Here is a 9,051-nt window from a genome sequence, read left to right as displayed (position 1 = left end):
GAGCCGCGTTCCCGTGGGGACCCTGACCCGCAGGCCCCCGGCTGCCCCAGGCCTTCCTTTCTCGGTTGGTTGGTCGGAACGCACACCCGTGATGGCCACGTGCTGTGTTGGAAGGGTTTTCTGTCTCGTGCTCACTTTCTCCCACGATGGCCTTGCTGGGAAGCCGGGTCCACTGCCAGCTGGCTCACAAAGCCGGCCTCTTTGTGTTTCCGCCTCTTGGTCTGCCGTGGGAGCTGAGGATTAGCTCCTTACACACCCCGTTGGTTTTGTTTTCTACTTTCCATTTTTTCTTCCTGTTTGTATGTTTTACCTTCTGGGGGGAAAAGGGTTCTTGGGCTTTGTTCCAACTTGTTTTATTTTTAAGTGATCTCTACACCCAGTGTTGGCGCTTCTTGAACTCACAACCCTGAGGTCAAGAGTCACGTGCTCCACCGATGGAGACCACCAGGCGCCCCCAGGTCATTTATTGACTTAAAAAGATCGGTGGTCTTTTTTTGTTGTTGTATTTTGAGAGTGAGAGCGTGCAAGTGTGGGGGAGGGGCAGAGAGAGAGGGAGAGACAGAAACCCAGGCAGGCTCCGTGCAAGGAGGCTGCTGGGGGAGCTTGATCTCATGACCCTGGGATCACGACCTGAGCTGAAATCAAGAATTAGATGCTCAGTTGACATATTTCTTAATCCTTACTGCTTTCTTGGTCTGTTTGCATTTTGAGTACGGCCGGAAGGGGCACGTCCAGTGGGCCCACTAGAGAGTCACCAGCTGAGTGCACGTGTGTGACATGTCCACAGAAACAACGGGGAGACATCCCCGCCCCCTGAGGCCCAGGCCCACCAACACTTTGCCCTTAGTGGCTTCAGGCCCCTTGGGCCCCCCTCTCCCGCTGAGATTCATCCGCATCGTGACACGGGATCGTAGGTGGTTCGTTCTCCTTGCTACGTGCTGCGCCCAGCGTGAAGATACCACGGCACGTCCGTTCCATCAGGGGCCTTTGACTAGTTCGCGTACCGGCCACAATGAACGTTGTGGTCCTTGTCTCTGGGAACGTGCCAGCGTTTCTGTTAGATGTGTACTCAGGACTGCTGGCCCGTGGTTTCCCCTGTGTTCCGTTTAGATGGTGCTGTCGGCCTGGCGTTGTTCGTGCAACCCTCCCGCTGCAGACCGGAACATTCGGTGCATCCTCCAGACTCAGCGTTTCGGTTGTGATGACGCTTACTTTCACAAAGGCAAGTTACGGGCTGGTGTGCGGCAGCTGAGAAAGCCGCCCACCCGGTGTCCAGACTTACATTTGATCTTGTTCTCGGCAAGGTCCCTTAAAGGAACAGCTAGATCAGCCACTGTGGGGGCGGCCAGCCGCCGGGGGGTGAGGGCAGCCGAGCAGCCTGTGAAGAGGGCGACCTGCCGAGGAGCTGAGTGAGGCCTCTCGCCGATAAACAGCACCGGCTGGCCGTTCCGGAAGGGCTCCCCCCGACACTGATGTAGGGCACTGTCGAGTTTTCCGACAGCAGCAGTGCCTGAAGCCTTACGTGTTGACACGCAGTTTTGCTAATTTCCCTTGTGATTTTTGTTTTGATCCTGGTTCATTTGGAAGTGTGGTGTAATTTTCAAACGTTTGCTTTTTTTTTCCCTAGATTTTTTTTCGTTGTTGTTATGGGTTTCTTGTTTCAATTCCCTGTGGTCTCAGAGTATACTTTGACTTCCTTCCTTTTAGATGCCTCGAGGCTGGTATGTCAACGCACTTGACCGGAACGTGTGTTCTTGTAGTTTTGTGGCAGCTGGAGGCCACTCTGTTAGTGGTGCTCAGACCCAGCTGGCGACGGTTCTGGTCGTCCTCAGCGGGAAGTACGCTGTGTACTTGTATTGATTCTGAAGTCAGTGTTGTCTTCCTAATTTTTTATTCTTTTTGAATGTTTATTTTTGAGAGAGAGAGAAAACACGCACATGAGCAGGGGAGGGGCAGAGAGAGAGGGAGAAAGAGGGTCTCAAGCAGGCTCTGAAGTCAATGCAGAGCCCGAAGCGGGGCTCACCCCGCGGACCATGAGATCATGATCTGAGCCAAAATCGAGTCAGACACTCAACCAACAGCCACCCACACGCCCCTGAAATCAGCATTTATTTAAATCAATTTATAATTTTTTTTTAATGTTTATTTTTGAGAGAGAGAGAGAGAGAGAGAGAGGGCGTTCGTGAGCAGGGGAGGGAGGGAGACACAGAATCCGAAGCAGGCTCCGGGCAACAAGCTGACAGGAACAGAGCCTGACACGAGGCTCAAACTCACAGACCGTGAGAGTATGACCTGAACCCAAGTCACATGCTTAACCGACTGAGCCACCAAGGTGCCCCTGAAATCAGTATTTTGTTTTATTTTACTTTATTATTATTATTTTTAAACGTGTGTTTATTTTTGAGACAGAGACAGAATGTGAGTAGGTTAGGGGCAGAGAGAGAGGGAGACACAGAATCGGAAGCAGGCTCCAGGCTCCCAGCTGTCAGCCCAGAGCCCAACCCGAGGCTCGAACTCGGGAACCATATGATCATGACCTGAGCCGAAGTCGGACGCTTAACTGACTGAGCCGCCCAGGCGCCCCCCTAGGTCTGTCTTTGTTCTCAGGTGTGGTTGATCACTGCTGACACAGATGCTACGTGTTTTTTCACAAGTGTTAGCGGGACCTCTTGCACACCCCTTTGCTTTTCGCAGACGTGTGGATTTATATTTAAAGGGGGTTTGTTGGCGCATCTGGCTGGCTCAGTTGGTAAAGCGTGTGACTCCTGATCTCGGGGTTGTGACTTCGGGCCTTGCGTTGGGTGTAGAAATTACTTAAAAATCAAGATCTTAAAAAAGAAAAAAAAAGTGGGTTTGTTGCAGACATGTTTTTATGTCCAAAATACCGGATGTCAGCGGAAATACAATTTGAGCCACATAAGTAATTTAGAAATTTCCGGTAAGTCACTTTGAAAGGTTTCTAAAAAGCAGGTGAAATTAATTTTGAGAATGTAGTTTATTTCACCCAATTCAGCAAAAATTTCACCGTGTGGTCTGTATAATTGCTCCTGAACCGTGTTACTTTCTGCTCTAACCCTGCTTTAATCCTAACTTGAGAAATCGGGGTACAGTTCACCCTCTAGCTCGTGTGGTGCCCCGGGGGGACATAGGTCGTTTCTGTCAGTTCACCTTCAGTGCCGTGGGGCTGCTTGGGGCTGCGTCATCTTGTGGCTCCTTTTCTGCCTGTCCCACGTGTCTTGTTCCCTGTTGTCTCTTTCCCAGCTTTCTGTGGGATGAATGGAATAGTTGTTTAACATCCCGTTTTGTTTTGCTCTTGGGTTTGTTGGTTAACTGCAGATCTTTTCTCTTGTTTAGTGATGAGTGTTTGCATATGCAGTTCCCCGTGTAGCGCTGCCTGCCTTTGGCTGCCTGCCTTTGGCTACACTCTGCTCGGCCTGCTGGGCTCCCCCAGGAGGTGACCTCAGGCCTGCTGAAAGCCGGCTTGGCTGTGGCCCAGCCGAGCCGAGCGAGCGCCTGCGTCCAGGGACTTGCTGGTTGGGGGAGGGGGGTGCTGCCTAGACAGGTGGCAGGCAGGGGCCTCCCCTGCCCGAGCCAGCACAGACTGTGAGCACAGACTGTGCCTCAGGTGGTTTGGGCCTGTGCAGGTGCAGGGTGCAGCGTCCCTGCTGTGCTCCGGGCATGGGGGGGGGGGGCTGTCATGCGAGCCCGTGGCGGGGGAGGGGGAGGGTTGCCCAGTGAGAGCGCTGGGCCAGTAGTCACACATTTATCTAGTTCGTTTATGTTTGAAACCTGCAGTACCTTGTGATTATTTATGCTACATACCTGTCCTGTCCCCTTACAGCAGGCGCTCTGGCATGGGGCTCCTTAGGTTGAAATCATTAAAATTGAGAATTAGAATTCAGTTTGTCAGTCACACTGGTCGTGTCCCTGGTGCTCAGGGTCCCCCATGTTGGGCAGCACAGGGCGAGAATGTTTCTGCCGTGGCAGGAAGTTCTCAAGAGACTGAAAATGAGAAAATTTGGTTTTTCCTACACGTTGGCCATTTCCTTTGTGTAGCTCCAGATTTCCGTGGGGTAGAATTTTTCTTGGGAGCTTCTTGCGACATTTCACCTTACCGTAGGTCACCTGGTGAAGAGTCCTTCTTCTAAAAAAAAGAATCTGTATCTCACCTCGGTTTTAAACACCTTTTTATTTTGAGATAGTGGTGCATTAACATGTGCTTGTTAGATTACTACCAGGAGGTCCCATATTCTTCTCCTGCTTTCCGCAGGGGTGACTTACTGGGAAATTACAGCAGAGTATCAACCAGGAAGTTGACGTGCATAGTCTCTCATTCCTACTCACGCGTCCTGGATTTTACACACGCTCGTTTGTGTGTGGTGTGAGTTCTGTGTGATGTTTTCACACGTAAGGATTCGTGTGAACACTGTGCTCCAGGTACAGATGCTTCTAGCACGTGGATCCCTCGTGCTCGCCACCCTCCCGGCCTGCTGGCCTCCACAGACCTGTCTTCCGTGTCTGTAGCCAGCTCGTTTCAAGAATTCGTTACAGATGGGGGCGCCCAGGTGGCCCAGTTGGTTAAGTGTCCGACTTTGGCTCAGGTCACGATCTCGCGGTTCATGAGTTCGAGCCCCGCGTCAGGGTCTGTGCTGACAGCTCGGAGCCTGGAGCCTGCTTCGGATGCTGCGACTCCCTCTCTGTCTGCCCCTCCCCTGCTCACACTCTGTCTCTGTCTCTCAAAAATAAATATTAAAAAAAAAACTTGATATAGACGAGACCACACAGCGTGCAAGCTTTTGAGATTGGCTTTTTCCTTCAGTCTAGTCCACGGAAGATCCGTGCAGGTTGTCGATTTTATCAATAGCGTACTCTCTCTTTTCTTAAATGTTTATTTTTGAGCGAAAGAGAGACAGAGTGTTCGGGGAGGAGCAGAGAGAGAGGGAGACACAGAATCTGCAGCAGGCTCTGAGCTGTCAGCACAGAGCCTGACGCAGGGCTCGAACTCAGGAGCCAGGACCTATGATGACCTGAGCTGAAGTCGGATGCTCAGCCGACAGCCCGCTACGCACCCCCGCCCTCAGCGCCCCGGGGATGTACTCTTTCTTACTGACAGACTGGCGCTGCGCTGTGTGGATGGATGGACCCTTTTGTTGTTCCGGCTCCTGGGCTGCTTCCTGTTTGGACTGTAGTCCTTAAAGCTGCTGTAATATTTGTGTATAGGAGTGTGTGTGTGTGTGTGTGTGTGTGTGTGTGAGAATATGTTTTCCTTTCACTGGGATAAAGCCCGAGAGTGCAACTGAGGGGTTGAAGAAAGCACACGTGTAGTTTTGTGAGAAAGTGCCACACCGGTTCCCCGAGTGGCCGCCCCATTTTATGTCCCTACCACCAGTGTGTGGCTGACCCAGATTTTCTGTGGCTTCACCAGCATTTGGTGATGTCACTTATTATTTTTTTTTTATGTTAGAGAGAGAGAGGGAGGGGCAGGGAGAGAACCCCAAGCAGGCTCCGTGCTGTCGGCACAGAGCCCGATGCAGGGCTCAAACCCACGAACTGTGAGATCGTGACGAGAGCTGAAGTGGGATGCTCGCCCGACGGAGCCGCCCAGGGGCCCCGTGATTGTAGCTGGTGGATAGGTAGGTGCGTGGTGCTCCCTCGTTGTTGGGAAACGCATTTCCCTGATGGCGCCGATGGCCGCCGTGTCTGGACCAGCTTGTGTGGCCTCTGTGCGTCCTCAGCGATGCCTGTTCGTGTCTGATGGCCTGTTGGAACGGGATCGGGTTTTACTGTTGAGTGTTGAGAGTCCGTCAGCGCGGTTCTTTGCCACAAGTGGGGTCTGCAAACCTCTTCTCCCGGCGTCTGATTTGTCTCTTGGCCTCTTCATGCCTGGTCTTCAGAGCAAACATCGTTCAGTTTGGCAGGATCCAGCGCGTCGGTTGTTCCTGGGGTGGATGGTGCTTCTGGCCTCGAGTCTCCGAACTCTGCCGAGCCTCCGAGCCTCAAAGTTTTCTCCCGTGAGTCTCCCAGAAGCCTCATGGTTGCACGTTTTACACGTAAGTCCCTGACCCGTTACGAGTTCGGGACGTCCACCCGCCCGGCGCCGTGTATCGGGAAGGCTTCTCCATCGAACCGCTCTCGCGGCCTTCGTTCCGGACAGATACGTTTTCCTGGGTGTGGTTCCAGGTGGATGGTTTTAAAAAATGTCATTTCGTCGGCAGTGTTTTCCTGCCTGTCTCCTGGCCCGCCGAGCGCGGCGGCCGTCTGTTCCCTCTGTGCCAGTTACCGATGCATCGCCTCTCCAGGCCCACGCGTCCGCCCTCACCCGGCTTCGTGACCCTGTGGCTTGACTCTCCGCTCCTCTCTTGTGGCTTGGAACGGTGGCATCCTCGTCAGTACAGAGCTGGGGGTTCTCTGCGGGAGGGCGGGTCTTTCCGGGCTCCCGTGGTGCCTGTCTGCCGGAGCCCGGGGGTGCTCCCTGACACCTGCCAGCAGGCGGCTTCCCAGGGGGTCTGCACGGCACCTCGGTGGGAGGCTCCCCGGCACGGGTCCTGGTGCCCTCCAGCCCCCAGCGAGTCTGTCTCCCGGTGCCCCGGCGGACGGCATCCCAGCGAGTCCTGGGGTCCCCTGGCGGGGAAGCCTCCTGCTCTCCGGCACTGGCCTCCGGGCCTCAGGAAACCACGAGCCGGTGCCTCCCGGCCACACGTTCAGACGAGCTTCAGGTCGCAGCCTTGGGGCGGCGCTACGACTCCGACCGGGGTCCGCACGTCCACGGCCTCTCCAGCTTTGTTCCTTTGTGGAGCCTCCATCACGATCCCGGAGGTGGCGGCTGCTTCCGGACCTCACGTCCCTCTCTTTGGAGTCTGTTTTCACTCCAGTGGACAACTGTTACTGTTCAAGAAGTCTTTGGATTTTCTCTTTTCCGTGTTATTTGTGTGGTTTCCATCTCTTCACTAATACACATTTTTTTTTTCCTACATAAATAAAAATGCATTTTTTCCCCTGGCTACTATTAAGATTTTCATCTTCATCATTGCTTTTCTGTGATTTGATTATGCTTACCTTTGGGTGTGTGTGTGTGTGTGTGTGTGTGTGTGTGTGTTTACATGTCCTGTTTGCAGCTTGTTGACTTTCTCCGACCTGTGGATTTGCAGTTTTCCTGAAATTTTTCCGGCTATTCTTTTTCCAGTATCTTCCTTTCCCCACCTCGTGCCTTCCGCAGGTCTGATTCTCGTGTTCTGGGCTGTTTGGTGTGGACACCCCGGGCGTGAGCCTCTGCTCCTGCACGTCGGGCTGTCTCCTGTTTGTGCCCCGTCTCAGGTGCGTTCTGTTTCTATGCCTGATCTCTTCTTCTGTGGCGTCTCAGCTGCGGTTTATTTATTTATTTATTTTTTAATTTTTATTTAGTTATTTTGAGAGAGAGAGAGCGTGTGAGCAAGGGAGGGGCAGAGAGAGAGAGAATCCCAAGCAGGTTCTGCATCGTCAGCACGACATGGGGATTAGACCACGAACCAGGAGATCATGACCTGAGCTGAAGTTAAGAGCCAGACGCTTAACTGACTGAGCCACTTGGGCACCCCTAAAATTTCCATTTCGCTTCTAATCCTTCTCGTTAAAAAAAAAAAAAAATCCTTGCACACGTGCAGCCCATGTGGAATAATTGTTTTCCTTTTCTGGCCACACCATCTTTTTGTCGGTTCGGGTCTGCTTCTGTTGAGTGTTTTGTCTTCCGCTTCAGGCACGCATTCTGCAGTGACTGAGAACGTCTACAAAGCGTCTGATTGGCCACCTGATACGTGGCATGTCCGTGCTGGGTGCTGAGCTCTAGGACATTCCTTTAGAGGATGGCTCACTCGTTCCGGCAGGCAGGCGGGCTCCTTAGGGTGGGTCTGGAGGGTCCCCCCTCTGAGGTGTCATCCTCCTAGTGTCTTTGTTGGACACGCTGTGAGTTAAGTCCCCGCACTGGCCTGGGGACGTGTGTGATTTCTGGGTCTGGGGGTGGTCCTTCATCAAAACTCACTCCTGCTGGCCTTGCGGGGCTGCAGCCACACGTGAGGACTCCTTTCTCAGTCGCTGGGTTCCAGGTCCGGCCTCCACCTCGGTTAGGGGGGTCGTTGGGCGGTGGGTGCTTACTTCCGGGGACTGACTTTCGGGTGCGGATCCTCGAGCGCGCGGCCTTTTAGGGGACCGCTGACCCCATGCTCTTCTAGTTGGTTATGACGGGAGGGCGAGTCGGGGCCACCGTGCTCCCTGTGGTTGGAGGCAGGGGTCTTTACTGCAGTTTTCATTTTCGTGTGTCCTGTGGTGGGTGAGGTGTGGATAATCTTTGCCCGCCGCTCTTCAGTGTATTTTGGGGGGAGAGTGGAGGACTGATGGTGACCGTTCTAGCCCTTCGTCTGTTACAGGAATCGCAAAGTTCTTACAGTTTCACTTTTTGGCTTTTTGAGTGTTTGCTTTTAAGTGCAGTTTATTTTTTTTGTAGCCACATTTGTCCATCTTTTTGTTTATGATTTCTGGGGGGGTCTCTTGCACTCTGTGCACCTTGGAAGGTCTGCAGGAAGGGGAGACTGCAGGGAACCAACGCCCCGCCGCCGTGTGGGCACGGGAGGCTGGCGGGAGGCACACGTGTACAAAGACTGACCTCCGCGTCAGAACCTTTTCGGTTTTTCCCCCCCAAGCCTGGCTTTTTACTGTGAAATGGGAGCAAAGTGGCACTTTCTAGGATTCTCGGTGGGGTTTGCCAGTTTTCGAAGCAGAAAATTGCAAGGCCTACATTTGGTTGTTATGCTTTGCTGATTCCAATTTCGTGACAAAGAAATGAAAAAACTAGCATAACAAAGCTATTTTCGTGGCTCCTCTGGGTTTTGTATTTTTGTTGGCTTGCCAGGAGAGGGAAGATGGGGGCGGGGGGCGGTGGAGAGCCTGCCAGAGGTCCCGGCTTGTCTGGAGGGGCAGGGACCTGCACCCACGTGTCCTGTCGGGTGGCTCGTGTAGGTCAGCGTGAGCAGGGGTGATGGCGACAGGGAGGACGAGCTCCTGTGAGCCTACAGTCAGCGC

This window comes from Lynx canadensis, chromosome C2 (genome assembly GCF_007474595.2).
Source record: "Lynx canadensis isolate LIC74 chromosome C2, mLynCan4.pri.v2, whole genome shotgun sequence".
Lineage (NCBI taxonomy): Eukaryota > Metazoa > Chordata > Mammalia > Carnivora > Felidae > Lynx > Lynx canadensis.
This window is presented reverse-complemented; position numbering follows the sequence as displayed.